We start from the raw sequence: 17,171 nt of genomic DNA on the forward strand, positions 1-17,171 counted from the left end.
GAAGTAATTTTTGTGTCAGAAGGGGGTCGTGGTGCAATGAAGTTTGAGAACCGCTGAAATAATCCATCTAGCTAAACTTTCCTCCCGGCCACTATGGGATTGTTGCCTTCAATATATAGTCCCCGGTGCTTTATCTGAAGAGTTTTTAAGTGTTTGTGTGTGTGGGAAATAGGAGCCTTAATGCAAGAGAATTTCCTTGTTCCACTTCAAATGGACCTGGTCCTAACTCCGGCCTCTGAAGAGGTACAAGCCAAACTCCCCCTTGCCCAGATGCAGAGAAACTCCACGCCCAGAATTCTTCCCTGCACAGGGAGGGTGAGAAGCGGAACTACATTTCCCAGCATGGCCAGCGTGTCCCTTTCTTTTAAAGTCCATGCACGTGGGTCGTTAGGAGGAGCCGAGACGTCACAGTCCTACATTCTCTGTGTCTGTGTCAGAGCCGGGTTTTTCTCCTCCTGTGCAGTGGGCAGCAGACCTCCCCCATCAAGGCAGGACTCATGAATCTAAAGGCAGGAATCTGACATCCGGACCCCCTTGCCCCAGCCAGGCCACCCTCTGCCCTAGCCGTGGACGGCCCGCAAGGTAAATCAAGATAATCTCTAGATGGGGGGGTGGGGGGAAGGGTTGGTGTGTTTGGTTGTGTTTTTTGCACCCTTTGCACTCGTGTTTGTTCGGTGGGTGTCTGTGCAGATTGCCAGGAAAGAGCCATCGAATAGCCGGACACTGTAAAACACACACATGCACCATTGTAACTGCCTGGGGTCTGTGGGAGCTGGGGTTTCATCTGCCTTCCCAGCGCCAGGCGAGCTATTGCTCAGGCTGGGAGCAGCTTCTGCTCACCGGCAAAAGGGCAGTTCAGTGCTTCGCTGGCAGGGAAGAGCCTAGAGCGGTGGACTATAAACCATGTTGTCGCTGTCAGGTCTGTGTTGCAAGGAGGGGTGTGTTTCCCTTTGTTGTGAAGCCTCCTTTTGCTGCATTGGGTTGCCGTTGTGGTGGCCAGCTTGCAGCTGTTTGCTTTTTTTTTTTTTTTTTTTCTGGCTACGAATCCAAAAGGGCAGGTCGGTGGCCTGGATGCTTTTTGTGCCCAGCGCCGTGATTATTCAGGATCCTGTTCCCTTTCCTCTCCCTAGGCCACAGCGGCATGTATTTTGCTTTCATTTTTATCCCTCCCATGTGATTCTGTTTTTTTCGGAGGGGCAATGTCTTGCGTGGATGTGTGTTGATTGCATGTTGTCTAGACCGAACTCCTCCTCCTCCCCCCGCTGTCGGAGAACTCCCATTGCGGTGTGTGGTGGGAACGGGATCAGGAATTGCAAATTGGGCCTTCTGGATCTATCGGGGTTGCGTGTGTTTTGTTTTCATGGCATCGTTCCGGTACAGTCACTCGGACAAACGAGGCACTCGGGGGATGCCTGCTCAGGGGTGGGGGTGCACGCAGCTTGATCGCGGTCAGACCCGAATTAAAAGAATATTTAGATAAAGCCCCCCCGTAATAGGGAGCAATGAATGCGGGGGTGAGATCGTTCCTGAGCCTTGCTCTGTTTCCTACAATACTGTTTGTTCCAGAAACGTGTCTGATTGATAGAAGCTTTTTTGGTTGTGGTTGGTGCATTCTCTGGGCCTTCTCTCCCTCCTGATGATGATATAGGATTAGTTGGTGGGAGATATTGTCATCCTTTTAGTTTCCACTGAACCCAACTGCTTTAGAGAGTGGTGGGTTTTGTGTGTTGCGGTTATTTAGAATTAAGCGACTTGTGGTTGTGTTGGCTAGCTGTGCATTTTTCTGCATTTAATTCGGATCCTGTTAATATATTACAATTAGGCAGTGTGTGCGCAGAGAGCGACCCGAAGTGGGCTTTATCTTTATACAGGTTTTGGATGACTTCGGTATGAATAAAGCAAACCCTAACTAATTGAGTGTTGGTACAGACAGGAGCTAGTGAGGTGGGTGTATGGGATGACGGTTGGCTGTGGTTTACGAGGTAGATTCCCAATTCGCATTAACCACATCCCTTGCCCATCTGCGGGCAAAGGCAATGAAATTCGGGGTGTGGATTTGTATCCGCCTCGACGGCTTTTTATTACGCCCCCCCCCCATCCTTGGCAGCTCTCCATTTCAGCGCCCCGCCCTCGGCATGCTGTAGGAATTAAAGGGGTGGGAGGTGGGGTAGGGCCAGCCTGCCCCCGCTGCTCACCCCTGCCCCCAGCACCTGCCCGCGAGTGGTGCTTGCGACCTGCGGCTGGATGCATGGGCTGGAGCCGCCCGAACCGGGGTTGCCTAGGTTTGGGTGCGGCCCCGGCTGCCTGGGAGAGACGCCCCCCGGCTCTGGCACCTCCAGCTGGTTCGAGGAGCCCCTGCCCCGCTGCTCCCCGCGGCATCCCCCGTGCCTGTGCGCCTCGCTCCCCGCGGCAAGGGGCCAGGCAAAGGCTCCGAGCGCGGGAGCTGGGTGGGAGCCCCAGGCTCCGCAGCCCCGCGCCCCGTCAGAGCTGCCCGTGGGCCGGGGACAGTGACACAGCAGCTGCCCTGCGGGGGGAGGCCAGGCGCTTGCAACGGGCAGCAGCTGCAGCTCTGTGCCACCCTGACCCCCCACCCCTGCCTTAGAAACCCCCCTGGCACTGAGTGCCAGCAGCTCCAACTCCCCCCGAGCCCCTGGCTGGTTGTACTCACTGCGGTGGGGGATGCTACAGGGGGTCCGGTTTCTCTCTGCCTGGCGGACCCTGAAATGCCTGCGATGAGATTGGGCCCGTCAGCTTTAGACTCCAGGGCGTGCTCAGGCCAGTTGATTTGGCATGTGGGGAAGAATGAAATGTAGCCCGGTATTTTGCTCCTGTGTGTGTCCCATCGCACTGTGCTCTGCACAGGCCTCAGGATTCTTATCCCCCTTTTGGAGGTGGGGGAGCAGAGACGCGGAGACACTGTAACTTGGTCCAGAGCTCAGAGGAGAACCCAGGTGCCCTGCCTCCCGGTCCCATGCCTTCTCCGCCAGAATGTCTTTCCTGTTCTCCTCTGGGGCACACAGGAAAGAAGAGCCTTGTTTGGGGTTCTGAAGCAATGATGTGCACTTCTGGCTGGGGACCTGAAAGCATTTTGCAGAGCATTATCTCCATAGGGGCACAGTGAGACTAAATGATATAGCCACGGTTCACATGGCAGAATTAGGCACAGTACCCTGGTCTCCTGATTCATAAGCCCCTCTAACCACTACATAGCACTGCTTCCTTTTGCGAATTGTTTTTCCCCACTCACGATTTTTCTCTAAAACTGAAGTATGGAAATTTATCAAAAAAAGCTTTTAATGCTGATTTCCAGCCCAATTATTCTCTTAGATTCAAGAGGGATAGGTCTGAATTTATGGATGCCTGGCTGACCTTCAAGGAGTGCCCCCCATTATTTTATGACTAGATGAATCCTCCTGTGAAGACATGAATTTTGCATTAAATCTAATTCCCATTAATTTAAAAGATGGAGTCAATTTTTCTGAAGAAAACAAAACAACGATTTGAAAGCAGTAGAAAAATGATGAATACCTTGTAACATGTAGTATAGGCCAAAGTCAGTGCTCAGCTAAAGCCTGTAATAATAGCTGTAGTGTATTGCCACACCATTTCCAGCAAAATAAAAGTATGTCTGGATCCTACCTAAACTAATAAAGCATTGTGGCATAAGTATTGGGCTAATGGGGGCTTAGATAAATATCAACAGTGTAGGATATTGAAGCCTAACTTTAGCATTAGGTTAAAAAAGCCGTCCACCCTCTTTAGGGAGTTCTACCATTGACATCTGTGGGACAGGATCGGGGCTAGTTGTCACCTTGCTTGGAGCAGGATTGTTGGAGCTGTGTCAAAGGGCAGCTGAATAGATGGAGCTCCTTCAGTCTGGTACTATAAATCATTCTTCTAATCCTTTGCTCATTCTCCTGGCTCTTCCTTGAACCCTCTCCTATTAATCAACACCCTTCTTGAATTGTGGGCACCAGAACTGGACACAGTATTCCAGCAGCGGTCGCACGAGTGGCAAACATAGAGGTAAAATAACCTCTCTACTCCAGATTCCCCTGTTTATGCATCCGAGGGTCGTATTATCTGTTTTGGCCATAGCATCACACTAGAAGCTCAAGTTCAGCTGATTATCCACCTCCATCCCCAAATCTTCTTTGGACTCACTGCTTTCCAAGTTAGAATCCACCATCCTGTAGGTATGGCCTATATTCTTTGTTCCTAGATATATACATTTACATTTAGCCATATTAAAACATATATTGTTTGCTTGTGCCCAGTCTACCAAGCAATCTAAATAGCTAAGTCAGTAACCTGTCCTCTTTATTATTTACTACTCCCCCAATTTTTGTGTCATCTGCAACTTTATCAGTGATGATTTTATGTTTTCTTCCAGGTCATTGATAAAGATGTTCAATACCGTAGGATCAAGAGCCCTGTGGGACCCTACTGGAAACAGACCCACTCAATGATGATTCCCCTTTTACAGTTACATTTTGAGACCTATCATTTAGCCAGTTTTTAATCCATTTAATGTGTGTCATGTTAAATTAATATCGTTCTAGTTTTTTAATCCAAATGTTGTGCAGTATCAGGTCAAATGCCTTACAGAAGTCTAAATATATTACGTCAACACTATTACCTTTATCAATCAAATGTGTAATCTCATAAAAAAAGATATCAGGTTAGTTTGATAATCTGTCTTCTATAAATCCATGTTGATTTGCATTAATAACATTGCCCTCCTTTAGTCCCTTATTAGGTGCTCCATTATCTTGCTTGGGATCAATGTCAGGCTGGCAGGCATATAATAACGTGGGTTATCCTGTTTACGCTTTTTAAAAATTGGCACGGCATTAGCTTTCTTCCAGTCTTCTGGAACTTCCTCAGTGTTCAAGGCTTATTGAAAATCAACATTAATGGTTCAGCGAGCTCCTGACCCAGCTCTCTTAAAGCTCTTGGATGCAAGTTATCTGGACCTGCTGATTTAAAAATGTCTAATTTTAGCAAATTCTATTTAACATCCTCCAGAGGTACAAGTGGAACGGAAAGTGTACTATCATCATTATATGATGAGACTGCATCGTCTGTTTTCCCCCCAAATACAGAACTATCTATTGAATACCTCTCCCTTTTCTGTATTATTATTGATAACTCTAACACTTCCATCTAGCAGTGGACCAAGACTATTGTCAGGATTCTTTTTGTTCCTAATATATTAACAAAACTTCTTATTGTCCTTAAGTTTGGTAGCATAGATTTGTCATTGTGTCCCTTGGCTTCCCTTATCAATTTTCTACAATTTTCTTAATTTCTGATTTATATTCATTACTATCAACTTCCTCTTTCTTCCATTTGTTATATTCATTTTTATTTTTTACAGCTGCCTACATTTCCCCTCTAGACCAATTGGTTTGTTAACCATGTTCCTCAGTTGTGGAATTGTGGCTTTTTGGGCTTCTGGTAAGGTGTTCGTAAATGATTCCCAAATATAATTAACATTTTTTTGATTAAATTCTTCCTCCCAACTGATTTGGCTCATAATTGTTTTCACTTTTGTAAAATTGTCCTTATTAAAGCATCGAGTGTGTGTATTACTGGTCTCAGCTTTATTCTGTTTGCACATTTATAGTGTGATCAAGTCACATTCACTTGTACCTAGGCTACCATTAATTTTTAGTTCTATGGTCAGTTCCTTTTTATCTGTTAGGACAAGGTCTAACATAGACTTCCTCTGTGTTGGCAGCAACACTTTTTGAGTTAGGAAATTGTCATCTATAATGTTTAGAAATTCCAAGGATGTTTCTGTACTGGCAGCATGAGACCTCCAGCATATGCCACTCAATTTGAAGTCCCCCATGATCACACAGTTTTTTCCCCTATGCATTATAGACAGGTGCATATGGAGGAGGTTATCCTGTACCCTACTGTGATTTGGTGCTCTGTAGCAAACACCAACTAGTACCCTATCTTTTGCTTTGTCTGTTAGGATATTGATCCATAAGCATTCAGGGTCTTTTTTCCCCCCAGAATTCTGTGACTGAGAAGCAGGTAATGCCATTTTGACATAAAGTGCCACTCTCCCTTTCCCTTTTGCCCACTCGAGCCTTCCTAAATAGGTTATAGGTAGGGCCCTGTTAAATTCATGGTCCATTTTGGTAAATTTCATGGTCGTAGCAGTTTAAATACCTTGAATTTCACGGTTACAGATATTTAAATCTTAAATTTCAGTGTTGTCACAAATCATGAATATGTATTTAAAAATATAAATATGTAAAACACTTAAATCAGCGTTTCTCAAACTGGGGATCCATCACAAGGCTATTATGGGGAGGTGGGGGTCATGGTATTATCACCCTTACTTCTGCGCTGCCTTCGCAGCTGGGCAGCAGGAGAGTCGCGGCTGCTGGCCGGGAGCCCAGCTCTGAAGGCAGCACCACCACCAGCAACAGTGCAGAAGTGAAGGTGGCATGGTATGGTATTGCCACCCTTACTTCTCTGCTGCTGCCCCCTGGCGGCGTAGAAGGGTGGCAATATCATACCATGCTACATTCACTTTTGGTGAAGCACTGGAATGGGTTACCTAGGGAGGTGGTGGAATCTCCTTCCTTAGAGGTTTTCAAGGTCAGGCTTGACAAAGCCCTGGCTGGGATGATTTAGTTGGGGTTGGTCCTGCTTTGAGCAGGGGGTTGGACCAGATGACCTTCTGAGGTCCCTTCCAACCCTGATATTCTATGAAGGCAGCGCAGAAGTAAGGGTGGCATACTGCAATCCCCCTGCAATAGCCAGTTTTCTCTGGAGAGACTAGATTTCATGGTCCATGACATGTTTTTCATAGCTGTGAATTTGACAGGGTCCTAAGTTATAGGCATTAATTTTAATGTTCCAATGGTGCGAATCATCCCACCAGGTTTTAGTAATACCAGCTAGATTGAGTTTGTGCTCTTAAATGAGCAATTACATTTTCTCTTTTTTTGTTATCCAGGCTCCTAGTATTGGTGTATAGGCAATTTAAGAACTACTTCTGTTCATGTCCTTTGGTTCCTTGATTAATTTTGTTCGTAACATCTCAATTTTGTGCTAATTGGGTGGTCACATTTTCCTTCTTTTTACCTCCCTCTTGCTATTAGTTTAATGCTCTCCTGACTACTCTAGCCAGCCTGTCCTCAAGAAGATTAGTCCCTCTTCTACTGGGTTGGAGGCCATCCGAATTATACAGCTCCCTCACGCTATAGGGGGTGTACCAATGTTCCACAAAACCAAAGCCCTATACCCTACACTACTTACCAGACACTTAAAGTTTCCATGCAGTTTGCGTTCATTTCACTCTTGTGACTGTTCCTTTTAATTTCCGTTTAACTAGCTTCCTCATTTTTGTGTACTTCCCCTTTTTGAAGTTAAATGCTACTGTGATGGGTTTTTTGGTATTTCCCTCCCCCTACCCCATGAGGATGTGAAATTTAATTACGTTATGGTGGCTAGTATCAGGGGGGAGCTGTGTTAGTCTGCATCCACAAAAACAACAAGGAGTCCGGTGGCACCTTAAAGACTAACCGATTTATTTGGGCATAAGCTTTCGACTTTTTCACTCCATGCATCTGAAGAAGTGGTTTTTTACCCATGAAAGTTTATGCCCAAATAAATCGGTTAGTCTTTAAGGTGCCACCAGACTGCTTGTTGTTATTTTGGTGGCCATTACCAAGCAGTTCACTTCTTGTACCAGATTCTTTGTGCCGCTTAAGACTATATCAGGAATTGCCTCTCCTCTTGTGGGTTTCAGGAAAAACTGGTCCAAGAAGCAGTCATTAATGATGTCGAGAAGATTTATCTTTGCATCCCATTCTGAGGTGAAATGTACCCAGTTAATATGGGGATAGTTTAAATCCCCCATTATTTTGGGGGTTTCTGTTTGGTAGCATCTCTAATCTCCCTGAGCATTTAACAATCATGTAACCATTCTGGTCAGGTGGTCGATATTGCTATGCTCTCATTATTCAAGCATGGAATTTCTATCCATAAAGATTCTATGGTACTGTTTGATTTGTTTAAGATTTTTACTATATTTGACTCTATGCTTTCTTGGACATTTTGTGCCACTTGCCCACCACCATGACCTACTGTCGTTCCTATATATTTTGTATCCTGGTATTACCGTGTCCCATTGATTATCATCATCCCAGCAAGTTTCTGTTATGCCTATTCTATCAATATCCTCACTCAATACCAGGCATTCTAGTTCACCCATCTTAGTATTTAGACTTCTTCCATTTTTATACAAGCACTTATAAAATTTGTCAGTATTTAGTTGTTTGCCTTCCTGTAGTGTAATTGAATGGGACTCTTTCATTTGACCATTTCTCTTCAGTTCCAACCTGTACTTTATCAATTTCTATCCTCTCCTTTTAACTAGGATATAGAGTATTCCCCAAAGGGATGTCTGTGTGCTCCTCTGCACGTGCCAGCTTTCCCCTAGGCCTTAGTTTAAAAACTCCTCTCTGATCTTTTATAATTTAATGTAAGGATGATTTTGGGGAATCTTCAAACAACCCCGTAAGCAATGTTCCCTCTAATTTTTGACAGGCCGTGTGCGCAAAAAATGTCTTCTGTACAAATTGTTGTGCTTCTGTGCAAATTTTTGTGCGCGCGATGTTTCGCCGTGTGCGCAGGGTTTAGGATCTGTATGCGCGTGCACACGCGGCACAGCTTAGAGGGAACAGTGCCTGTAAGTAAGAAGAACAAGTCTAGGGTTGGCTCCTGTTACTGCAGTTGACTGTGTGCACAGAACCTCAATGAGGTTGCCTTGGATGGTTTTATTAGATTAGGATGGAGTCAGAAACCATTTTTTAGAGCCTACTAGTCATATATGTGACAGAAAGAGGGAAAGATTCTTTCTTGCCCCTTCCTGTAAAAATGATGGGGTCTCTGCAGTTGTTTCTTTTGCAGATTTTGCTGCCAAGATAGAATATGAGGAAAATGTCTTGCTAGTCACAAATCCCTGTCAGTAAAAAGTGCCCACTGTTCCTTTCTCAGTTGCTATTGCCAAAGGTTTTATCCCTTTGACACCAACAGCAAAACAACTGAATGTCATCTAGCATGAGGAAGGAAAAGTATCACTGGTATCCGAGATCAGCAGCTATTCATATTCTTACTGTAGGCTGATTTCCTAGAGGGCCAAATTCTGATCTCACTTAATCTGGTGTAAATTTTGATAATTCCACTGAAATCAAGAGAGTTGGATCAGTCAGACTACCAGGATTTTACTGGATGAAATCCAGGTTTTCTCTGTGTAGAATGACAGGTTTCAGAGTAGCAGCCATGTTAGTCTGGATCCGCAAAAAGAAAAGGAGGACTTGTGGCACCTTAGAGACTAACAGATTTATTTAAGCATAAACATATGGAACGCTTCACGAATTTGCGTGTCATCCTTCGCAGGGGCCATGCTAATCTTCTAAAATTGGAATGATACAGAGTAGATTAGCATGGCCTCTGCACAAGGATGACACGCAAATTCGTGAAGCGTTCCATATTTTTATGCTCAAATAAATTTGTTAGTCTCTAAGGTGCCACAGGCCCTCCCTTTCTTTCTGTGTAGAATGTATATGATAATTTCTGAGCTTCTACAGTGTACTATTCTACTTCTGTCATTGTTCAACCTTTCACTGAATTATTGTAGTGTGTGTATGTAAAAGCCATAGGCAAGCCAGTATTATTATTTTTAAAGTTTTACAAGTTATTGAGCTCAGTACAGGGGTAAATGGGTGAGATTCTATGGCCTGTGTTATACAGAGAGTCAGACTAGCTGATCTGAAGCATCCGGAGATGGCCACAGCTGGAGATAGGACAATGGGGGAGATGGGCCCGGGCTCTGAGGTGGTACCGAGCATTCTCTCTCTCAAGTGCTTGGCTGGCTGGTTCTTGTTCGCATGCTCAGGGTAAGACTGATCCACATATGTGGGGTCAGGAAGGGATTTTCCTCGAGGTCAGATTGGCAGTGACCTTGGGGGGGTTTTACCTTCTTCTGCAGCTTGTGGGTATGGGTCGCTTGCCGGAATTATCTGGGTATATCTCTTTTTAACCAGTTCGTTGCCATTGCGGAGGCCTCAGGCGTTGTAGTGGCACATAGTAGTCTAGTCTCCTGGGGCTTGTAATGCTTAGGTCCCATTTTGATTGTTGGATTGCTGTGCGGGCGCTGCGTGGTGGCGGTGGCCCGTGCTATACAGGCGGTCAGACGATGATCTGGTGGTTCCTTCTGGTGTTAAAATCCATGGAGTGTCTCAGTTGGTGTGAATCAGGAGCTGCACTGGCTGTGTCCCTTTGTGCCAGCTGAGAATGTGGCCTGTTGCAAGGCAGGATCCTGCATTGACTGAGGGATTCCTGTATGATGCAGTGGGTTGCTTTCTTCTCTGGCAATGATTTTACGCCTCTGACAAGCAAATGGTTTTAACACTTTATCTAAAACAAATTAGTGTGTTTTTTAAAACTTTTACCCCGAAGGACTGTAAAAGGTTTCAGTCTGGATGCAAAATCTCTCTCTGACACAGAGGCCCAGAAGCAGAAGCCCTGCACTGAATTTTATATCTCCAGGCCCACGGTAGAACTTGCATAGAGAGGTGTGATCAGGCTAAGCATGTTGCACTTGGCTGAAGTACAAATGTTTTGTGCATAAGGGAACTCAGCCTGTGTTTGTATTTAAAACTCTGCCTCTGAATGCAATGTCCTGTGCGTTAGCTCTGCTTGGACACGTGCACAGCGATCCCACTGATGTGTATCTAAGGTCAGAATTCAGCCCTCTGCATACCAGTTCCACTCTGGAAGGTGTCATGCATTTAATATTGCTAATGCTGAAGTTTACCTTACATTCTCGTACATGGGGTTCTGTGAGACCTCAGGAATTGTTTAGGAGGAAACCAATTCAAAGTGTCCTGCTACATAGCTCAAACCTGTACATTATGCATTTGCAGTGAGGCCTCTGTGACAGCAGTTAAATACCTACAGCCATTCCACCTAGAACTGCAATCTCATTGCTAAGTAGGGTCAGGCTGGGTTGCTAATTGGATGGGAATCTTCTAGGGGAAACCCAAGTTGCTGCAGAAAGTGGTGGTCAGAGCTTGAAAATTTACCAGATAGCTGCTATAGCCAGATATGGATACCAAATACAGAATGGGACAGCTGTGGGGTACTGAGTCCCACTGTGAGTTGCAGGAAGGGGGCTGGCTTCTTAGCAAGGTGCTAAGTGACCTCATTGCACTCTTTGTCTTGCTGACTCTTCCCTAGCGCTTGCTGCTGGAAGGGAAAAGCATGTTCTTTTGCTCTCTCTGTCTCTCTCTCTCTCTTTTATTGTCCCCATGCTTCACAGTTTTGTTTTTTGGGGGAGGAGTGTTTCCGCTACGTTTACCCTCTTCCATCCTCCTGACTGCTGCAAGGGCAAGTCTCTGCTACTCTAACCTTCTCCTCCGGCTTCTCATTTTGGGTTCCCTTCCCTTGTAACTCCAGTACCTGCCCCTGCTGCTCTCTGCCTTCCTAAGCAGGAGCAAACTGAAGTTGACATGATTACACCTTGGTGCTGTAGACTAGCTATACTACAGCAGATTGATATATGTTTAAATTCCAGTAATGACGGACAAGCACATTATCTGACTGTTTCCTTCTGCTAAGCTGATCAGCAGTGAAAGGATTAGCAGTGTTGATATTTACACATACCCATTAGGTTTCAGAGTCAATAATGAATTAAAATGTTGTGGGGGGTAGTTTACACCCCTCAGAGCTACTAGTAGTTTCAGGTTGTCTGCAGCCCCAGGAATGCAATACAGCATCCGTTATGTTGGGAAGGTTATTTTGGCAACTGTAAAAGCTAGGAATTTAACTTGTAAAAAACCCCCAAACTTGATTTCTGTGGACACTGGTGGCCCAGCCTCCTTACTTGAGAAACAGCTTCTCGCCAACGCTATGTGGGGAGTAAATGAATGTAATCTTGCAAGCCGTGGCATTTATGAGTAAGGACTGCTCTGCCTGATGGCAAGGGAAGCTGTGCTATTGTGTGAGTGCAGTCTTTCAGATGTGCTGTAAAACTGAAGTCCTGGCCATTCTTAGTGGTTACTCTTGCAAGAAATATAGGGCTTGAGGGTGTTTAACCTAGGAACCAATTCCAGCTTGGGCAATTGAAATCTATCTCCATAAACTCCTTTTGCAGTTCCTGTGAAATTCTTCCCATCTTCTTTTAAAGGGACCCTGTCAATTTGATTTTTATTTTTTAAAATTGCACTTTAAATAACATGTCCTGAATTGTTTAAAATAAATTCTCTGAAATAATGTGCAAAGGGTTTTCTTCTCCCTTGCTGAAGTTTGTGAGTGGATTTCAAGCAAGGAGGAAACTGACTGGGACAGGCAAACAGCAAACTTGTCTATACACAAAGTAAATAAATGTAATAATACAGAGTTTTCTGTTAAGTTTTCTTTCAAATATATTAATATTCGGTGCCACTTGTAACTATTGGAGGTAAGCACCTTTTCCAGACAGGTTTTAGAGTAGCAGCTGTGTTAGTCTGTAATCGCAAAAAGAAAAGGAGTACTTGTGGCACCTCAGAGACTAACAAATTTATTTGAGCATAAGCTTTCGTGAGCTACAGCTCAAACTTAATCCCCCATCCCTCCACAATTGATGATATTTAAACTGTCACATGGCGTTGTTCAGAGATGGCTACATTTCACTGGTAGGAGGCCTGTTCCTTACCTTACTTACAAGGGCCTTGGTAGTTCATATGTGTAAAGTGCTTTGAGATGCTCTGCTGAAATGCTCTATAGAAGTGCACTGTATTGTCATCTGTTCTGAACATGATTGCAATGTCTCATTCATATAATCAGAAAATAGGTGGGGTTTACTCATTCTCTTGTCTTCCTGGCCATTCGGGGGGAAAGAAAAATACATACCCTATGGACACATTGCTTTGGATCCTAAGGAAGACACATGTATCCATCTGATTGTGGGAGGACAATCATTTCAAACTGAAAATGGGGGAGAACATTAGGGTTAGCGGTCTTGGTTCTTACATGTATTTGATCCTGTGGGCTTTCTTGTTAAAGCCTTGATCCTTGAAACTCTTACCTGAATTGACCCAAGTGCAAACCTGCTCTGTTGTGCTGTTGTCCTGCGTTCCTAGGAGTACTTGGGTATCGTGATCCTTGACGTAAGTGTTGAACTGGGAATAGTTGACGGGCAGGGGTAAGCCACACACTAACCTTTATAAAGCAACAGCTGCTCCTAGCTGTCTTAGCAGTTGCCCTGATATATTTTTTAGCCTCCCTGTCCACTAAATGGCAAGTAGGTTATGCAGCAGTTGCTCAAGTGATTCGGAGCAATGCAGCAAACGCAGGGCACCTTTACACTTAAAATGCGGTATTGATGCGGCTGTGCTGCTATGGTGCTTAAATTGGCAACCTTATTAGAGGGTCTTCGTTATGGTTGGATGTGTTCCTGGAGGTTTCATCACATGACATAACCTTTAATTAAAGATTAATCTTTAATTCCTGAAGACTCCTGGACAATCCTGGAGGGTTGGCAACCCTGTCCTCTAAGCCGATGGGAGAGAGCTCACCCATCTGCTTAGCTCCTGCTTATCAGGGAGATGGATTAACTGTGTCGACAGGAGAGCTCTCCTGCTGACATAGCACTGTCTACACAGGGGTTAGGTCAGTATAACTACATTATTCGGGGTGTGGATTTTCCCCACCCCTGAGCAAAGTAGTTATACTGCGATAGGAAGGTCTGTAGTGTAGACAAGACCTAAGTTTCCTGTGCAGACGGAGGAGCTGGTGAAGATGCAGTGAAACTTCTCTGCTCTGACTTGACCTGCTATCTGATGGTATAGAGCTCAGTGCTGTGTGGAAGAGAAGTCTGTCCTATAGGTGTTTAATAATACTTAGCATTTCAGAGAGTCTTTCATGTAGGGACCACAGTCACTAGTTAAGCTTCACAGCCCCCCGTTGAGGTCGGTAAGGAATATATCCTCATTGAGAAACTGGGAGTCTACAGGTTGTGTCTTGGCATGACCATGGCAGAGCTAGGAGGTGGTGGGGGATTACAACCCAAGAGTCATGGCTCAGAGTTCTATGACCATGAAAAGTAGTATACTACTGAAAAGTGTTTGCTTTCCTGATTCTCTGCCTTCCCTCTCCCTCCTCCGGATGTCATTAGCCATGCCCATGTTAGATTCCTCTGAGTCTAAATCCTGTGCATCTGGCATGGAAAGCTTAGTGACTGCAGGAATCCAAGTTCCCCAAGTAAAAGGAGAAAACTCATAGAGAAGTGTGTGGTTTGACATCAGCTTTCATAATCACATCACTGTGTTAGATGAGAACATTACTGTTTGTACCTTTAAGAGTACTTGAACTATAAAACACTAGTGGAGCTCATTGGGCTAATTTTGCTTGGGGTGTTTTCAGTGAGACCTCACCACCACGGCCACTTGTGCAAGGGCACTTCTTGTGCGCCAGCACCAGCTTATGCACTCGATTAGTAACTGCATGTGCCAGGTCTGTTGAGAGAAATGGATTCTGTGTATGAAAAATCAATTGCTTCTCTGTGTGGGTGTTAAATTTCCTGCCTGCATGTGCACTTTTGGCATATTAATAGCTGCACATGCAGACACCTGAGGGGCAGTCCAGTTTCAAAGCCAATCTTATGATGTGCATGCTCTTACTAAAATGTCATATTTGGAGATGCTCCTTCACTAATAAGTACGTGGCAATTTCGGCAGGAAGGTGAGCAAATTGAAAGCAAATTTGACTGGTAGCAGAATTCCAACCCTAGAGGGCATATAGCAAATGTGCTTCTTGTCTTCCAATAATCATTAATAGTATGTAGCTCATACATATAGCATATAGTGCTTTCCCCCCATCAACCTCACACATTTTACTAAGGAGTGAATCATTAGTAGGACTGTCAAGCGATTAAAAAAATTAATCATGATTCATCGTGCTGTTAAACAATAATACAAAACCATTTATTTCAATATTTTTGGATGTTTTTCTAACTCTTCAAATATTTTGATTTCAATTACAACACAGGATACAAAATGTACAGTGCTCACTTTATATTTTTGATTACAAATATTTGCATCGTAATAAAATAAATAGTATTTTTCAGTTCACCTAATACAAGTACTGTAGTGCAATCTCTTTATCATGAAAGTTGAACTTACAAATGCAGAATTATGTAAAAAAAAACCTGCATTCAAAAATAAAACAATGTAAAACTTTAGAGTCTAGAAAATGCACTCAGTCCTACTTCTTGTACAGCCAATTACTCAAGCAAGTTTTTTTTACATTTGCAGGAGATAATAGTGCCCACTTCTTGTTTACAATGTCACCTGAAAGTGAGAACATGTGTTCGTATGGCACTGTTGTAGCCGGCGTCACGAGATATTTACGTGCCAGATATGCTAAAGATTCTTATGTCCCTTCATGCTTCAACCACCATCTCAGAGGACGTGCATCCATGCTGATGACCGGTTCTGTTAGATAACGATCCAAAGCAGTGCGGACCGATGCAGGTTCATTTTCATCATCTGAGTCAGGTGCCACCAGCAAAGGTTGATTTTCATTTTCGGTGGTTTGGGGTCTGTAGTTTCCGCATCAGAGTGTTGTACTTTTAAGACTTCTGAAAGCATGCTCCACACCTCATCCTTCTCAGATTTTGGAATGCACTTCAGATTCTTAAACCTTGAGTCGAGTGCTGTAGCTCTTCAGAAATCTCATATTGGTACCTTCTTTGCATTTTGTCAAATCTGCAGTGAAAATGTTCTTAAAATGAACAACATGTGCTGGCTCATCATCTGAGACTGCTATAATACGAAATATATGGCAGAATGTGGGTAAAACAGAGCAGGGGACATACAATTCTCTCCCAAGGAGTTCAGTCACAAATTTAATTAACACATTATTTTTTTAGCAAGCATCAGCATGGAAGCACGTCCTCTGGAATGGTGGCGGAAGCATGAAGAGGCATATGAATGTTTAGCATATCTGGCACATAAATACCTTGCAATGCCAGCTACAAAAGTGCCATGCGAATGCCTGTTCTCACTTTTAGGAGACCTGGTAAATAGGAAGAGGACAGCATTATCTCCTGTAAATGTAAACAAACTTGTTTCTCTTAGCGATTGAACAAGAAGCAGGACTGAGTGGACTTGTAGGCTCTGAAGTTTTACATTTTTTTGTTTTTGAGTGCAGTTATGTAACAAAAAAAGCTACATTTGTAAATTGCACTTTCACGACAAAGAGATTGCACTACAGTACTTGTATGAGGTGAATTGAAAAATGCTATTTCTTTAGTTTATCGTTCTTACAGTAAAAAGAAAAGGAGTACTTGTGGCACCTTAGAGACTAACCAATTTATTTGAGCATAAGCTTTCATGAGCTACAGCTCACTTCATCGGATGCATACTGTGGAAACTGCAGAAGACATTAGGACTTTAGAAGGACTTTAGGTAAAAGGACTTTAGATAAGCTATTACCAGCAGGAGAGTGGGGTGGGAGGAGGTATTGTTTCATGGTCTCCTGCAGTTTCCACAGTATGCATCCGATGAAGTGAGCTGTAGCTCACGAAAGCTTATGCTCAAATAAATTGGTTAGTCTCTAAGGTGCCACAAGTACTCCTTTTCTTTTTGCGAATACAGACTAACACGGCTGTTACTCTGAAACCATTCTTACAGTGCAAATATTTGTAATCAAAATAATAATATAAAGTGAGCACTGTACACTTTGTATTCTGTGTTGTAATTGAAATCAATATATTTAAAAATGTAGGAAAACATCCAAAAATATGTTAGAAATTTCAATTGGTATTTTATTGTTTAACAGTGCGATTAAAACTGTCATTAATTGCGATTCACTTCTTCTTTTGAGTTAATTGTGTGAGTTAACGGCAATTAATCGACAGCACTAATCATTAGCCCCATTTTGCAGTTTAGGAAACTGAGGCACAGAAGTGGAGGGGTTTGCCCAGGGTGATACAACAGGTTGGTGGGAAAGCAGAGAATCGAACCCAGGTCTCCTGACTCCCAGCCCAGTGCCTTGTCCCCGGCATTCTTATGGCAGAAGTTCTGCTGTTGCAACAGAATACAGTGGTGTTGCATGACACCTGCTGGATTTGGGGATTGTAACTAGATCAGCCTTGT

At 43.9% G+C, this 17,171-nt stretch overlaps 1 protein-coding gene, 1 non-coding gene and 1 pseudogene across 9 annotated transcripts in view; 2 read left to right on the forward strand and 1 right to left on the reverse strand.

The window, feature by feature from the left end:
* Window positions 1-393: 393 nt before the first annotated feature.
* The window catches only part of CTIF (cap binding complex dependent translation initiation factor), a 334,688-nt gene continuing 317,910 nt past the window's right edge, over window positions 394-17,171 (forward strand). For all 8 annotated transcript variants that reach the window (XM_037902488.2, XM_037902490.2, XM_037902493.2 and 5 more), the window contains exon 1: window positions 394-582. The gene's annotated coding sequence lies outside the window, so the exon portion shown is untranslated. The remainder of the gene's footprint in view (window positions 583-17,171) is intronic.
* On the reverse strand, window positions 9,386-9,486 carry LOC114018300 (annotated as a pseudogene).
* On the forward strand, window positions 9,424-9,528 carry LOC114018296. Its single transcript, XR_003563691.2, has one exon. It is a non-coding gene; the product is annotated as a U6 spliceosomal RNA (small nuclear RNA).

The sequence above is a fragment of the Chelonia mydas genome, chromosome 5 (assembly GCF_015237465.2).
Source record: "Chelonia mydas isolate rCheMyd1 chromosome 5, rCheMyd1.pri.v2, whole genome shotgun sequence".
NCBI classification, from domain to species: Eukaryota; Metazoa; Chordata; order Testudines; family Cheloniidae; genus Chelonia; species Chelonia mydas.